This window comes from Gymnodraco acuticeps, unplaced genomic scaffold, assembly GCF_902827175.1.
Source record: "Gymnodraco acuticeps unplaced genomic scaffold, fGymAcu1.1, whole genome shotgun sequence".
Lineage (NCBI taxonomy): Eukaryota > Metazoa > Chordata > Actinopteri > Perciformes > Bathydraconidae > Gymnodraco > Gymnodraco acuticeps.
The window spans coordinates 2457182-2475262 of record NW_022990341.1 but is presented as its reverse complement, the minus strand read 5'-3'; the positions used below and the strand labels follow the sequence as shown (position 1 = coordinate 2475262).

The following is an 18081-nucleotide window of genomic DNA, read 5'->3' as shown; positions in this document are numbered from 1 at the left end:
TCCTGACTTTTTGGCTTTTTTAGTGCCTCAAAGATAGGCTTTTCTTGTTTTCACGTCCTTGCAGAAAAGTTGAGAGCTCTCAACTTTTGTGTGGGAAGTATGCTATCATTAGCAGCTAAAACACAACACGAGTGGAGAGCAGGAAGCGCGGCCTCAGGCTGACATCAGCACCAGCCAGACGATGCTTTGTAACAGAAAAAGAAATACAGCTGAATTTACAAGATTTGACAGCTTATTCTGTTTTGCCTTTGCCCGTGTTTTTGCTGCTTCAAAGAATGAGAATAGGATAGTTTTACAGATAGGATATTTAAATCAGATTTTGTGATGAATAAAAGATGCAAACTATTATTTGTATCTCTTATGGAATCCCTTGTGTCTAGCAATTCATACAAAGGTTTATAAATCGAGAATTAATGTAATGTTAATTAAGCAGGCAGACACAATAAAACAAAGAATAGGTCATTTTAAAGCCAACTGAATTTAATATCGTATCAAGGTCCTGGAGCTGAAAACTCTATGCTGTGGATAAAGAAGTAGATTCAAAATGTTAGCTTATCATAAAGGCACGATCTTACTAGTATTTAAAAAGATAATTCCTTTACAAAATCTAATTATTTCAGTGGATTATCACCAACCAGTGGATCCATTTATGGAGACAAATTCAAAACAATGTCATCTTTGATTAACTTTGATCACGGTTGATGGATAGCAAGCCACTATCTTCCAGTATTTAAGACACATTAGAAGTTTGTTTTTTATGCAGTTATGAGCCATGAATGGATGGTACAAATGTGTTGTCGTATAAAACGTGTAAACAACATAATTGTTAGCAATTGATATAACAAGCATGTTGATCACAGTTGGTTTATTTACCTTCCTTTGCCGAATGTAATCTGCTCCGTAGAAGAGAAATGATTATAGACGTTTATTTGACAGGAATCCAGTGGTTTAAATATGTATGCGCGTGTCACTACGTCACTCTTTTGTGTGACTGGGTCTTAATCCTTGAAAATAGGGTGTCAAATCCATATTCATATATTCAAAAAGCTGCACAGAAACACACACAAACATACATGTTGACTCCCATATTCAGTAAGACTGCTGGAATCAATGTCTTGTTGCCATAGCACCCGTTGGCATTGAGGGAGGCAGCAATGCTTGCCTGTGGAAAGAGGAGAGAGGCATAGTAAGACATAAAGAGGAAATACACAGGAAGAGAGAACAGAACAGTTGGATGTTGAGGTTCATGAACTACAGTATAACTGAATGTGTAGTTATTTCAACCTTCATCCCTTTGTCCCAAACTGCGTTCACTCTTTGTATCTCTCTGACAGATTTCCAATTGCATGACTCACTCTGGTAAGCATCGGGCAGCCATTTCAAAGCTCACAGAGGCTTTAACATATAGCATAAAACTAAGTCCTCGATGCAATTTAAGAGAAGAGAGTAAGGTAAGAGAAATAAAACTGCCATTACGGCCTCAGACTCATAACGCCGGCGGTCTAATTCAGAAACAAATTGATGAACTGTGTCTGTCCTTTCACAACGGTCTGTAAATTCCACTTAATGTCACTGTAACAGCTAATCATTTGTGTCCCTCTGTGTTTGTGCCTGTGTACGATTCGAATAATAGCTGCTGCTGATAAGGGACGCGTGGGGGGGGGGGGGGGGGGGGTTGTTATTCAGCCACCACTCGGGATGAGTAAAAATGGAGGCTCAGGTTGTGATGGCTGTCCTTATCTTGTCATGAGCCAAACTGTTTCAGCAAGAGAGCACGGCATTACCACACTGCTGGCGAAGCTGCTTTTCCACTATCTTTCCATTTGTCTCCAGCCGTTCCAATCCAACCTTCTATTTTCGTTCTTATCTCGCGGTGTCATCTCACTCTGACTCTAAAATTCATTTATGCGCTCCTTCTCTCTCTCTCTCTCTCTCTCTCTCTCTCTCTCTCTCTCTCTCTCTCTCTACTTCCTCTCTTCACCATCCTCACCTATAGATAGATATCAGTTCCCTCTCTTTTGCATTCAATAAGAGCTTCAGGTTTGACAGCTTTCCTTCAGCTGTATGCAGAGTTTCCACGGCCATGTTGGCAGCAGATGGAGAATAGTTGGCTGTTTTAGACTTTATCTTTTGTAAACAGAGCTACTGCATGTCTTCACTGTTTTATTAGTGTACTTTTGGTATGCTAGAAATGCTGGCTAGATGTCATGTGGTAGTTTTATACTTTTTGCTGTCAAACACTCAACTCAGTTTCAATGCAACTTTGGGCTTATCTTCGTTGTTTTGGTCATTGATTCTACAGGTTGTGATTCATCATATTCACCATGATAATTGATGTGATCTAGGAAATCGACAAAGCTCAAATATCTGTTGAGAAAAGGACTATTAAAAAAGAAAGGGAACCAATTAAATAAAAAGAATCCCTTGAGGTCAAATTGAAAACCAGCAGTAGTTTGAGCTATGCCGTCAAATTTAAATGACCTGGATCACAAACATTATTCTTAGGCTTTTTCTGCAGCAAACTGCCTCAACTTTAACTAGGCTTTTTCCATCAATGGTGTCAAATCCAACGCCGCTTTTTCACATTGTTTTTCAAATTGTTTTTCAAATGGCTTGGATTAATGATTAGCCGTTGAGTGTTGCTTGGTAGTGTCTCCATTTTAGCAAATCAAATAAACAGAAATAACCTTGTTTACTAAAGGGCTGTATTACGGATGAAATATGGAAAGGGAAATGGATATTATGCAGGTTTATATAAATTGTCAGACCTATTTAGAACAGAAATTGAAGGTGAATGGTAAAATTCTGAATGTGTATAGGTTCCTTGCGTCATTTGTTCCCTATCTTAGTATCCTTCTTAATATGGCTTATTGCAAATACTTTCTAAAGGGTTTTAAGTTCTTAGCAATATTTGTTTCTCTCGATCATGTTTAAATCCCCCACCTACAGCTTATAGCATGCTGATATACTGTATACTCTTTGCAACGTACATACAGATTTGTTTTATCTGCATTTGAGAGGTCCATCTTTCTTAACTTCTTAGTATATCTTTCTTTGAGATTGAAAGATAGCTTCTACCAATCAATGTTCACTTTCTGTTTAGATTGGCCGCCCACTCGTTGTCCAGTGGGATATAATTGTTGCTAATTGTTCAATTTTTGGAATGCACATTGCCTGTATTTGTGTCAGAAATGCAATTTGCACATCACATTAATGCAATGAGCTATATTCAGACGATGTATTGGATTAATGTCAAGAATTAGGAGTCAAATCCATAGCTCCAGAGACAAGGTAGATCTTTATCAAACTGATCTGCCAGTGCCACAATTAAATAATAACAGCCTTTATGCTCTGCGGCTGCACTTCTCTGTTGATAAGAAAACCAGGCCTGACATTGGCAAGGCAAAATTGAATAGAGCTGTTTCTCACGTGTTCACAAAGGGCATTTGAGAGAGAGAGAGACAGAACGCTGTGGCCCAACGCAGTGGCCTTGGGCTTCTGTGCTGCAGTGAAACTCAGGAGATCTGTCAATAAACAGGCAGGTTGTTGTTGAAGGATCAATGGCGGCCCGGAGCTTCACTTCTAATTGCCATGTGCACTGACAATACAGCACATGCTGTCCACATTCATGCTTGCCAAAATCTTTACAGCTATTTACGTTATCTGACTATCTCTTATTTTAAAGCAGTGTTTCAAATTCCACCAGAAATGATCAAGAGCTACTGCTGTGCTGTTTTCTTTGAGATTTGACTTGGGAAAATCCATCATAACTGAACAGCTGACACTTTGTAATTCGTTTTTCTGAGGTTTTCTTTCCGTATGGCTGCAGATGACTGGTCACAGGTGCAACAGTGTGGCAAGACGTCAACATATTGGCACCGGAGTGAAATATATCAGATTAATAATCCACCAACAAAAACACAAATGTTAAATGTCACCTCGTAGCGTATGTAGACCAGCCGAGCATCAGCTGCTGCTACCTGCTGTTCACTGACCTGCTGAGAGTGACGTTATGGAATTATTTTTACTTATATATATGACATATCAGGCATTTGTGCGATCATGTTGTCATGTCATTCCTTTCCCACAGGGGGTTTGTGTTTCTCCCAGTAGGAGATGTATATGTGGGAAGGAAAGCTGCTTGAATGGAGACATTATAACCAAATTCAACTGTTTTCCCCAGTAAAATACACTGAGAAGACTGTCTTTAACTGAATGTGTGTCAAACACTTAGGGCTTGAGTTTCTTTACTAGTCGAACATACAGGCAGACATTGTGAAGAGAGGCCCTGACAGTAGCCACTATAGTCTAGAAAGAAGTACAGCCCGGGGCCTTGTTATGCTGTCGAGGGGTTTGTTACTGTACTACAGCTTGGTGTGTTCACCTCCATGTACTGAATGTATCATGTTTCCTTTCTCTCAGCGCCTTTTTTAGAGTCAGACTGGAAATTGTAGGCCACTTGAGCATAAGTAGACTAAGCTGGTTTTAAGGAAAGCGGGTACATGCAAATTCATCACAAAAACAGCTCCTGGAACTCATTGAACATCACAGATTTAGGATATAAAACTCTGTAAGAGTATCCAAAGGAAGACTTTGTTTTATGCAAAATTGGACAACACATTCCCTGAAGCATTCTTGCCTTATCTTTCGGCGCAAACTTCAGAGTTTTTGTAAAGAGTGTCCAACTGGAGGATAGTGTTGGAGGAAAAAACTCAGTTGAAACCAAGCCGGGCATTTTTCCCTAACGCCTCGTTGTTTTTCTTCTTCCCCCTTATTTTTTAAATGGCAGCCTCTGTCAATAGCCACTGCAGGGGGTTAGTCTGCTGTCTGTTTGGCTCTGCGACGATATGCCCTGTTGCTTAAAAGCCCGGAGAAAGACCAATCAATGAACAAGCCACTTACCCTGTTAGTCAGAGAACAAAATAATGTCAAAAGCTACCAATCTGCTGCAGTAGAAGGAGCACAAAAGACCTGTGTACTAGACCAGTGCTTCAATGGGGAGATGAGAGAGAGGGCTGATGGAGCTGTGTGTTGGATTCTTGTTTTTGTTATGTGGGGCTTTAAGAGACCCATATGAGCTGCTCCATTCCTCTTCACTGACTTCATGACAGGCACACAGAGAGAAAAGCTCCACGTACAGCCTTTCACCCTCGCATATCCTCGAGGATGTTGTACTCCAGCCGTCAAAATCAATACTACCAGTGTCCTGCATACCTTACCTGAGCCGCTCCTCTGTAGGCCTACTGTGAATCAGAATCAGAATACCTTTATTAGTCCCACGGAGGGGACATTTGCGTAGTTACAGCAGGAAAAAGAGCCACAGACAGCTTAATGTTACATATCTTAAGTGACATGCATTTTTTTTTTAAAGTACTAAGTTATGATATAATAAAAAATATATAATCAAAAGTTACATAATTTAAAAAAAATACACATCCTGTAACAGTTCTTAGGATTTAGCAGCCAGGTATATATTACACAGTTATTAACGGCATTTATATATTGCACATATTTCACATAGTTTGTTGGTATTTAGCAGCAAGGGGTGATATAGTGAATGCTTTTCTCCTGTTATTTCCATGTCATATAACTAAGAGCTCCCCAACATATTTCCCTGTGCTCGTCGTTTTGACTGCTTTTTATTGAATTAACTTGACAACCCGAGTGGGGGCCATTGACTTCCAAGGCGAACTAGCTTATATTGATTTGATCCGCCCCGTGAGATGCCAGGTACTAAATTACATTGTTGAACATCCCTGTGATCGTAGAGCGACGACGAGGAGGCTTCAGCGTGAGCCCGTTATATGCAAATGAGAATTGATGCTACTGGGTGACTGAGCAGAGACACTCCCATTGAGATGCTGTCTGTGAAGTGTGTCATGTGAATGCATTTATTTTTAAGTGCGACACGACGGATGGAGGCCAAGCCCGAGAGCCTTATAGAGTAGAATAAAGAAGAGAGGCTGTTAACCATGACACATCTCCTTTGACCGTCTGCCTGAGCTATTCAGGTCAACAAAGCAACATCTCTTTTAATTTGTGTCTCCGCCCTGCGCCGTTGTTTGAGAAAGCTAAAAGGCTTCTTTTGTACTTGCACTTTACACATGTGGAACCATTGATTGGGCACGCTCTTCTTTCTAAATTGAGTGCACTCACCACACTTCATGTTCTCCTTCTCCTCTAATTTGCTCCTCTCTGTTCCTCCTTCATTCTGCTCCATAGACATCTGTCTCACCATTGTTACCGCTGTCAGCACGGAGATGACCACCTTCCTTCACTCCCCCTCATGACTTATAACCGAGAGGAAACGTTCTTTGGAGACGTCTCTGTAACCGATATATCTCTCTCCGCACAACTGTCTCTCCTCTCACCATCCTCCAATCCTCCCTCTCCTCTATCCCCCTGCCCTTCAGATATGAAAGCTCGTTCTTCAAAACTCGTCCTGTGAAACTCATCCAGCATCCCACCACCGCCCACCCTGATCACCATAACCAAATCCACTTAAACACGGCACGAACATATCCCAAAGCCTCGTAGCTGAGAGGGGGGGGGTGTGACAGGAAGAGGGGATAGAAGAGGAGAATGAAATGTCATGCTGGTGAGATATCTTTACAGAGCCCTTTCTAAATAAACCTTTCAGTCTTCAGTGTCTTAAATCTCATCTGTCCGACCCAGGAAGGAGATCCATTAAAATGTAGAAGCAAAAGAGAAGAGAAAAAAAGACTTGATTTGCTGTGATGGGGTGAGAGCTGGAGCAAGAACGGGAACAGAAGGAGAGGAACGCTCGAAAAATACAATAAGGTACGGGGTATGACAAGAGCAAAGACAGATTGGGGAGAGAAGATGCAGAGAGACGGAGACGCAGGGAGTGAGAGCGAGGAAGATAGAGACGTATATGGCTGAGCTGGCAGCTTCCTTCACTGATTAACATGCCTCTCAGACACAGTGAGAGGGATCAAACTTGCACACAGCCAGGCCTGGGAGTTATGCCTGCAATGCAACGATAGAGTGTGTCTTTGTGTGTGTGTATTTCTGTTTGTTTGTTTGCATCTACTGCTCGGCAACAACGCAGGCTTGTGTCTTTGTTCACAACTGGTAAATGTAGTGTGCATGTACGTGTGTCCACATGAGACGTGACATTCAGAGCAACAGGGAAAGATAAAGCAAAGACAGAAACCTCTGAGAAACTGTGGAGTGTGAACTCGTATTGGAAATGATTCTTCTGGAATTCATCAGACTAAATTTGACGACGGGAAAAATAAGAATGTGAGAGAAGATGAGGGAAAGAGGAAAGAAGGGTAGCCTAGTAAAATAGAAATATAATCCAGAATGCTCAAAATGCGCATGAGTTTTGAGTTTGCTAGCTATCATGCACATTTACAGCCTGGGTGCATGAGTGCAATCAGAAGCTGGGGAATTACTTTTCTATCTTTGCCGGTGCCAGTTCTCCACTGTTGGCCTCCTCGGGGAGCAGACATTATGCCTCCCTATCAGACGAAAGACAATTTTCTAAATACTTTTTATGATGGGGGCGTTCACACTGCAGTGCTTGACGCAAGATGCTTTTCCTGTGAAACTTGCCATTATAAATAAATAATCTTGACACAGCCGAGGGACATATTATCCCTGAATGGTATAGCCTATATAGCGATTCTGCACAGTTAATTATTTCCCCATCAACTTCAATTTGTTGATCCTAAGGCAATAAATCAAGTGTTAGCTTTATATGGCCAAGTCCCATGCAATGTGCAAGAAGGGAAAAAAGGGGAAAAGAAGGTAAATATCTTTAGCACAGAAATGTAATCCCGACGTCCGTGAATCCTTTTAACTCTTTGCCCTTTTTCATGACGTGAGTTACGTAGGCTACATAGATCATTTCTGCCCTTTGTATTAAACAAAAGCCTCTATGAATTTGTTAATATGGTTTGTTCAACCACTCTGTGTTGTGTAAGTTAAGATGCTTAAACACTTAATTCCTGAGAGTTGTATTAAAGTATCTAACCTATTGTAATATCAGTAGGACGCTAAATCCAGCAACCAGTTAGCTTAGCCTAGCATAAAAACTTGCCGAACAGCATTTAATCAGCCTTCAAGCACCAATAATGCTAACAAATTGGCATATATATTGTATATTGTTTTTTGTAGGAGGAACTACCTGCCAGGCTATTATGTGTGGCTTCCTAGTCTCTGCTAATTTCCTGACAACCTTACTATTAAGAAAAGACTCCAAGTAACTGCTCCCAGCCAAGAAGCTGTCCTCGTAAAACCACAGTGTGTTGTTTTTACTCATGTTTTTTTTACAGAATAAACAAACGAAAAGTACAATTACTGAGCTTTAGAGCTGTCCACAGACTAAGATACCTTTTTGACTGACCTTTGACACAGAGCCAGGATAGCTGTTCCCAAGTCTTTATGCTAAGCTAAGCGAAGCTAACCATCTCCTGGCTGACGCTTGATAACAAATATCTTGGAAATGAGGTAATACTGATAAAATAATTTCTATGTTGGTATAACATAAGGTGACCAGATTTTCTAAATTAAAACCGGGGACATTTTGAGTTTTGCGGTCAATATATCATTAACATATCCAATTTTCTTTACTGCTAAAGAAAAAGGGGGGACAATTCTGGTTCAATGTAATTCGAACATTTTAACTGCTGTAATAAACTGATGACTAATTACTATAAATGGTAACTAACTAACTAATTAATGAAATCTTTCAGAAAATCTGATTTCAAAACCATGGTAAGTGAAGTTAGAGTGAAGTATTAACTCACTTATTGAGTGTTCCATTGAGTGTTCCATAACAAAACATTTTCAAACTACATAGGTTATAGCCTCAAGTTTATTTGATAATTAACATATGTACAAGATATAGAGACAACAGACAAGTAACACTAGCAGAATTACATACTATCAAAAGACACTTCAACAGAGAGACACAACTGTCAGACACACTGGGACAAAGAGATCAAACTGTTTTTTGAACCAGGACCTCAGCTGCAATTTCCTCTGCTGTTTCTCCTTTGAGTTCAACAAAATCAAGTAGTTTTGTTTCCACTGATGTGCTATAATTTATCTTACAATATCTTACTAATATTGGCAGCAGCTTTACGATTGGATGCATCAATGGACAGAGACACAAATTCCACCTGGTCGGTCCTGTGTTACCAAGGTAGTTGCCCATGGTGCTAACACGTTACTCACTATGCTGGCATCACATTTAGTCCTAGCACATCTACATTTAGATTCATAAAGCTTGTCAGTTGTGCTGTGCAATCCATAGATCTGAAACTATGATTGTGTCGCAGTGTGGTATGCAAAGACACCTTCCTGCACAGCTCAGATCGTATTCTTCCTGGGAAGGGTCTACCTTCTTGAAGAATGTGGTGACAGAGGGCACACCAGCACGGGCAATGAGAGAGGCTTTATGATTTTAGGTCTGTTGATGTTCTGCTGTCCTTCATCCACTGGCAACTGAACATTTTGAATTACAAATGGTACAGTAACCATTGTATCATCTTGACCACCTGGGCGTATGAAGGACAATTCTTTCATCATATTGTCATTGTCAATTGTCATTGACATTTTCGTTTCTTGGAAAGAGCCATTGCACATTTTCTTCTGCTCTTTGTCACTATCCTTGTATACTCTTCGTACTCTGTTAACTTTTTCTTCCCCTCCAAACTTTCTCCCTTTTCTTAACTTGTCTTCTCCTTCTTCCTTTCCTTCTCTTTCTCACTATTGCACAATCTCTTTGCTTCGTTATCTTTATTCCGGTTTTTCCCTTCTCATTCTGTTCTTCCTCTCTGATATTTAAAAATAGATAGTATATTATTAGATACACTTGGGTTAACAGTCACATTGTTTTCGTCATTGTATAAATTGACAGGCTCTGTAATTATATAATTACCATTACACTTCTATCCTTTCACATATCTTCTTATTACTCTCCACGCTACCTGCAAAACTAAATCTTCTGACTGAATTCTATTTATTTTATGAAATGATCAAACCAAGGCCTGAAAACTGGCATTTTATATGGAAGTGATTCATATATAAAAAACATTTTAAATATTGGATACAGTACTATCAAGCCTACTACACGAAATGGACAGGCACAGATCAATTTGATCAAAGATGCTCCAAAGTAGGGAACAAGTTTCCAAAACCCAGTGAAGTAGCACAATGCAGAATTCCTACAATTAAGCGGGACAGTGAAGGGTGTGTTAGGGCGATCAAGAAAAGAGAGCGAGCGGCGCAGTTAAGAACGAGAGAGTTTACGGAGCAGACAAAGACAAATAGGAAGACACAAGTAGAAGAAGAAGAATAATGAGCAGTATACTCTGTTTTCCCAGTGTTTCATGACATGAAACGTTTTATTTCACCTTGCTATGTGATTTTAACGTAGCCTATATTCAAATTCCGGGGACAGTTTCAACCGGGGACAGGCCAATAAAAACGGGGGCCGTTTCTCAATCGCGAGGATGCTGGCTTGGTAGTCGCGTACTTCCAAGTCACTTCCTTCAGAAACGAAGCAAGTAGCTTCCAAGCCACGGCTTCGGAAAACGAAGAAGAATGGAACAGGCTAACAAGTGTGCCACTCTCTCGAACGGTTTCAACATAAACTGTACCGAAAATAAATACCGGCTCACGATGTCTATCTAATTATGAACTTGCTTTACTTTCACGGAACACATTTATAGTGGTAACACATTTAACAAAGTAACACATTTACCAACACTACACATTTTCTACGCCACTACATAGCCTACTTACATTTAAATGTGTGCTGCGTCGGGTCAGCCATTCTCCGCAAGGGTTTTTGAAATTGGTCCGTGCGCAAAGCATTGTGGGGATTTTAAGGACGCGAAGTCTACCCATGTGCAGCCTCGAAATTTCCCCCAAACCAAGGACCCTGCCTCGGTGGAATCCCAAGTATGCTGGAGATTGGAACAGTACTTCGGTGGCACTTGATGACGTAGCATCCTTGAAATATTGGCTTGGAAGCCAGTATCCTCGAGATTGAGAAACGGCCGGGGACTGTCCCCGGAAAACGGGGACGTCTGGTCACCCTAGTATAACAATGCTTATAGTAGTGCCTCACTCTGCTCTAATCATATTACAGTTCTTCCCATTAGGGCTCATTCTTTTCAAGGCTTTTTCCATATAAAGGGATGGCATTATAAATATCAAGGTGAAAATCGCTTTTCAGTTGAACTCATTGTTTTATATCAACACACTAAGAATGACTCAGCAGATCATTTGCATTCTCCTTCTCTTGTTCTTTATACCTACTTATATTAGAAGCAGAGTAATATTACCATTGTGCAAATATACAAAAAAAAGTACAGTCTGCAGTCTGTTTTCCTTCTTCAATGCCCTCCACTTTCCCCTAAATGTTCTATTTTTGCCCGCCACCCAACCTCTCCCCCCCACTGACAGTCACTTGTTGCCATTACAATAAATCCACCTCTCCTCCTAATTCACAAGCAAAGAGGGCAAGCAGTCTCTGGAAGGGAACACATCACCCTATTGAGTTAATGCAAGATAATACATGTCCTTGGGGGAATTGTAGCCGAATAATCACATCAAGAAAGTTTTTGTCATGCTGCAGGACCTTTTTATTGCCATTAGCAAAGTTTCTGTATTATTTATAACCATGCTGGAGATTATCGCCTTGTGTGTTTTCTTCTTCTGGCTTTATAGAGCCTCAAGCCAGTGATGGATGGAGCTGCTTTTAGCCCCCCGTCAGTCTGAGAGTGTGTTTTCTTTTCATTTTTACTGCAGTGTAGCCGGGTTCCTCCTACACGGATGGTTTGAGTGTGATTTATGGCTTTGGCCCCTGATCCCTGCCCTGCTAATGATGGTTGTAAACTGGTGGGGAGCCAAAGGTCAGGCCTATCTCCACTGTTGTGATGTGATTTGTGATGTTTCTCCTTTTCTCATGAAGCATGTTGAAGCCTGAAAGATGAAAGAAGCGAGGAGAGGTAGTGGAAGGTACATAAGAAGATATCCGAGATACAGAGGATCAAATATTTATCTTTAACTTTCCGTCTTGGAGAGTCTTCCTCCAGAAGCCCTATAATTAACCTGCAGCATCATGGACAAGTTGTCAGACAATGCTGCAAAACTTTCTTCTACTCCGTATAGATTGCAAAAGTAGCTCTTGTGTCGCCCAGTGTCTCAGCAGCTGTAATTTTAAAGCACTATGAAGGTTAATGACAGTGACACAACTCCGTGGAGAGCTCCAGTAATACTCAAAGATATCCATTCATCAACAATAAGCTATTACAGGTATTACATTACTGCTCTGTCATCCAGCGCTCTTTCGGAGGGCTACCTCTCGCCCGCTAATGGGAGCACATCCACTGCAGAGAGAAAGAGTCAAAGATTATCTTTTTCCAGCACCAACCTTTAAATCCCTTGAAATGATATATCCATTAGGCACATGGTGCTGTGTAAAGAAGATACTGTACTAACTGATGTAACTGGCATGTTCTCATGGTCTGATTCGGATAAAAGAGGGGTGTTAGAGAAATGTTTTTGTCCTCCCGCACATATTTCCCTCTGCATAAATCCATGGTGTCTGTCAGTGCATGGGAAAAAACGGTGTTCTTTGCACAAAGGTCACTCCTCATTTTTCATTTACTGCGCACTTCCTATCTTTTCCCTCTCCCTCTCTCACAACCCTCTCTTTAAATATGTGCGACGTTATTGAGGCTCCAGGATTTCATGGTGATGCTCTAGTAAACAGACCCCAGGTCACTCGAGACCTAAGCGAGGGGAGGAAATCGTGTGTGCATTTCGCTCTAGTGGAGGGAATTCCTGCATCGTTTTTACATTAGGCCTGAGAGAGATAGTGGGGGAAGACTGTGGTTTGGCTTAAGTGAAGGCATAATGCCCAGAGGAGATGTGTATGTTTGTTGTTTTGTTGTATGTAGAGGTTATGGTGCTTATGCTTGTGCATTTTGTGCATTTATATCATCGAGGAGGTTAACAGACCGGGGTCAGCAGAGCAGATTTAAAATGTTTTAGGGAGGCAAAACAAACAAATCTTTATTCGTATGGAGCATTTTACTCTAGGGGAGACACGATGCACTAACAAACAACTATCTCATGCTGTTTAAAATACAAAGAGGGGTAAGCAAATGTTTTCAGTCTGCTTTTTAACAATGTTTTTGTTAGAGTATATCTACCACACTGTGGAACAGCATCCCAGCATCTTGGCCTGTACAAAACAAAACCTGCTTTGTTAACATGTCATCCTTTGGAACAACCAGAGGGCCTGTGCTCGATGACGTAAGATGTCTGAAAGGAATCTATATGATTAGCAAGTCAGAGAGTTGCTGACTGTAGAGTAGGTATAAGGGCTTTACAGACGAAACATGAAAGAAGAAGAAACACTCTGTAATTAACTCAGAAACGCACTAACTGGAAACCATTTCAGAGATTTGACAAGTGTCAGGTGTGATCTGATGAAAATGTTAGGCTTACGTTCTGGCAGAAGCATTTGGAATTAGCTTGAAAATGTTGCTTCAATTATCTATATATAATGAGCATGTTAGTGAGAAGAATGTTAAACTAGATATTTTTGAAGATGATAAGCGGCAGAACCACAACCAGGCTCAGAACCCATTGTATAACCAAGTAATTTTAAACATACAAGGAATTTGCTTTGGTGTAAATGGTGTATACAAAGACACAGAAAGAAGAATATGTTTTTTAATTTTTTTATAAAAAGAGAAACAAGCAGTCTGTGTTGATGTGGCTCTAATACATGCAGTGAACAAAATAGTGAACAAAAAAAACACATTTACCAGATGTATGACCTTTGTGGCACTGAACTTCCAGGAAGAAAGAGTCTAATGAGAACATATTTCCTGCCACAGAGGATCAGCACCACCAACCATCATTTGGTTTTGTCTTTGTTAACGTGGAGGAAGTTGCAGGACATCCAGTTCTTCAAGTATTTAATGCTTTCAATCAGTGACTTAAGATAGTTTAGGACTCCAGGGGACAAGCATGAGTTTTGTATAACAGTGTATCATCAGCATAATTATGGCAACATACATTGTGTTTTTGATTTTAAGTGGCCTAGAGACAACATGTGAAGGCGGAACAGCAATGGTCCAAGTATAGGGCCCTGAGGGACTCCCCTTTACTTCACATGAGGAAAAACAGAAACATGTCATCCCTTTAGATAATTTGAAAACCAGGCTAATACAGAGCCAGGAGGTCCTTCCCACTAGTCCAATCTTGGCCCAGTATGGATATAAATCTGGCAATGCAAGTGTACTGTTGGCTCCACGCTCTTCCTCTCTTCTGTTTCTTTGTATTTCTGTCTCTCTCATTCCAGACATTCTTGGCTTCAATTTCTTTATGTCCGGTGTGACTCCCCCTGTCTGTTTGAATGCCTTTACTTGTCTCTTTTTCTCTCCTGTTTCCCTTCATTACACCCTGTAGTGCATTATATTTATCATTTTATTTGTCCCACCGTGTCCTGTATTCACTTAAAAAACTATTTTGATATAGCTGTTGTGTTTATTTCCCCCTTTGCCTTGATTCTTCACTCAGTGTTCTTTCTCACGTCTTATTCTTTATTCCCTTTCCTCTTCATATCCCTCGATGTGTACAGCATCTTATGTTATTGCTGATAGGAGATCAACGGAGCAGCAGGCTATCACCTGTCATTGATTCTACACTCTAAAAAGCAGCCTCTCCACTATCACTAATATGACAATTAGGCAAGTCTCTGGGAAATCTATGTGGTGTCCTTAAGCCTGCATAAAGAAAATGAAACAATCATAACATCTTACTTAATAAAACCTCTTACTTAATACACTTCCCATTGTACGAACACAGTTTCATGTACCACACTCTGAAGGTCCTCTCGGTGATGTGGAACAATAAAAGCAGAGCAGAGAGGAGTTCACCCTTAAGCCTGCGGCTAAGGAGTATTTCTCTGAACATTAATTCCTCCTAAAAAGTTATTAAGTGTTTTAAAAATCAATCTCGAAGTCTTTTCGTACTTCGAGTTTATCTTCCTTACAATAACAAAGGTTATTAGGGCTTGAAATCCTCAGATTGTGGTTGGCTTCGATCCAGTATAATCTTTTTGTACAGAGCTTTTTATTTTTTTATTGAATTGAATGGAATCAAGGCAAGGTTACCTTGTCTTCTTTTACTGCTACGATAGCTTCTGTCATGTCACAAAGACAACCAAACGTATTGGGGATTCATTTAAACACCATGATTTCATCTTGACACCACTATTATGAATCAGCCAAAAGTCATGACAACAACTGCACTTTAACATTTCCACTTCATTACACTTTGGGGCATCATGACGAGCATCATGACGAGCTGTTAAATACAACATTGCGAGAAAATAACTGTTATACATATTTAGAGCAACATTAGCATTTATTTGGACAGTTTGTTTTAGGACATTTGTTGAGTGCAAGTGAAAAGTACTGTCCAAAGTTTACTCTGAATTAGCTCCTGATATAAACTCTTTACATCCTTACTACCGTTTTGGTGCATTTAGGTATGTTTTTTCTCCAAGCTTTTCCACTGAAAACAGCAGCCTTTTATATTAAATCATATTACAAAATAATATTTTCGGTGTGTATTAAAATGTAATTTGCCTTGTAACATCATGATTACAGGATTTTCATGAAATAGACCATGTTTGAATTTTCCTTTCCCTTTTATCGTTCAGGCTTTTTAAAGCTCGGCAACCAATGTGAAAAGGGATTATATCAGACTATTGCGTGCTTGATACTGTGCTAACAGTTGTGATACCTCAGTATAATAATTGACAGCCACGCTGTTAAATATTTTAATCATAAATACCCTAACCACCACAGTTTTCCCATTAATGCTGCTCTATTTCATTACCATATTCCTATATCTAGGACACGCATAATCGTGGGTTTCCTTTCAACCGTCCAATTTTTTGTGCAAGTACCTCATGGCTGTGTAATGAAAAACACATCCAGAACGTACATGTCGACAACACTGGTGCTGAGGGAGAGATAAAGCAATGCCTAATGAGATGTTAAAAAGGGAAACGGTAGATTGAGGAGTGGATGAACGGAGAGCCATGGCAACTGTAATAAGTGACAAAAGCATTTAGAGCATATTAACACCTTCATTTGGCTACGAGGTGTTCTATTTCCATGCAAAGTATCTGAACCCCCTGCAGCAGAGGGTCATTGCTACATCTGTATAAACAGCATCCAATTCCACATTGCATGAATTCCTCATATCTCTTCCCCGCCATTAAACTGTTCCCGCTTCTCTTGTAAGCCTCTGTTCTTTCCCCCGGCTTGCCTCTGTATCAGTGCTATATCAGTCCTCATCAGGGCTGTGCTAAAGACACTAGACATTATTGACTGATTGGCTGGTGATTTGTTATTTAAGTTATCCACAGAAGTGATCATTTTGGTGTCGTTTAATGGGGTCCACAGAGACATAGCACCCTCTACACCCCGACTCCCTCCCCCTCCCAATTGTTTTTCGGTGGCTAAATGATCTCTTAATGACTTTGTTTAGGAAATTACTTGCCTAAACGCCCATAATCAAATTGATCTGGTGCTGGGGAAACAGACAGATTAACAAGTCTGTGTAAATCCTGTTGAAGCGAGTGGAGCACGGGAGTCCTGTTAAAAGTAAAGAAAAGATAGTTAGAGTTGATGGCGTTTTAAAGCTCAGACTAAAGTTTCACTCGACCGTTTATCATTGCATTTTTCCTCCTCTGTCGTCCCTTACCATATTTATTGCATATTTATTTGTTGGCTTGACTCTCATAATCAAATTGGTCTGGTGCTGAGGAAACAAACAAATTAACAAGGTTGTTTAAATAGATTTGAAGCAAATTGAGCATATTGGTGAGTTCAGGAGTCCTGTTTTTCTTAATCGAATCTAAAAGATAGTTCAAGATGATGGGGTATTAAAGCTCAGACGGAGTTTAACTCGACCATATATCCTTCCCATGTTTCTTCCTCGTTGCCACTTATGAATTGCATATACTTATAGGTATATTTGCCTAAAGAACCGTCATCAAATTGATCTGGTGCTGAGGAAACAGACTACTTAACAAGGTTGTTAAAATGGTGTATAGTGGTGAGTTCAGGGGTCCTGTTTCATTAATAGTGTAAAAACGATAGAGTTGATGGCTTCAGACCAGTTTCACTGACCAGCTACCGCTCCCATTTGCCCCTCCTCTGTCGTCACTAAACACCCATAATTAAACTGTTCTGGTGTCAACCAGTCAAATTAACAAGGTTGTTTAAATAAATGTGAAGTAAATGGAGCTTGGCGGTGGGTTCCAGAGTCCTGTTTCATTAATAGTAACTAAAAGATAGTTAGAGTTGATGGTGTTTTAAAGCTCCGACTAAAGTTTCCCTCCGCTGGCTATCCCTTGAATTTATCTTTCTCTATCGTCACTTACCATATGTATCGAATATATAAATAAATATAAATGCATTGACTCTGCACACAAATGAGACTGTTGGGATTGCGCCAAAAAACAAGCTCAAGCCCTGAATATGTTTGTCACAACACCGAAAACAATAGTCCCCCCCGGTGAAATAAGTGCCACAGTAATATGCTACTGACAGTATAGTATTTTAATGTTTCTTAAGCCCTCACAGTGTGCCATCTTCAATATGACTTCCGTGACATCTACCACCATTTCAATTTCGTACACTGAGCGCTATAGCACCCTGGGGTTGGATATTTTGTATTAGTGTCTCCTCCAAATGGCAAAATGTATATGTGACTTGCAGTATGCCTCGTTCAATGATAATGGCGTATTACTACAGCTTGAGCCAGGCAGCGAGGCTCCTGAATGGACTCGGCTACGTCCATTTGTCATAATTACAGAGATACTTTGGATCTGAACCATTTGCACACACACACACACACACACACAACACACACACACACACACACACACACACACACACACACACACACACACACACACACACACACACACACACACACACACACACACACACACACACACACACACACACACACACACACACACACACACACACACACACACAC

At 40.4% G+C, this 18081-nt stretch overlaps 1 protein-coding gene across 3 annotated transcripts in view; it reads left to right on the top strand.

Annotated features, from left to right (window-relative positions):
• sema6bb (sema domain, transmembrane domain (TM), and cytoplasmic domain, (semaphorin) 6Bb) overlaps positions 1–18081 on the top strand; it is a 155352-nt gene that overhangs the window by 43020 nt on the left and 94251 nt on the right. The window contains exon 1 of one of the 3 annotated variants that reach the window (XM_034223524.1): positions 6781–6801. The exons of the other annotated variants lie outside the window; for them this stretch is intronic. The gene's annotated coding sequence lies outside the window, so the exon portion shown is untranslated. Of the gene's footprint in view, positions 1–6780; positions 6802–18081 lie in introns of those variants that run through there. 3 annotated transcript variants of the gene reach the window in all.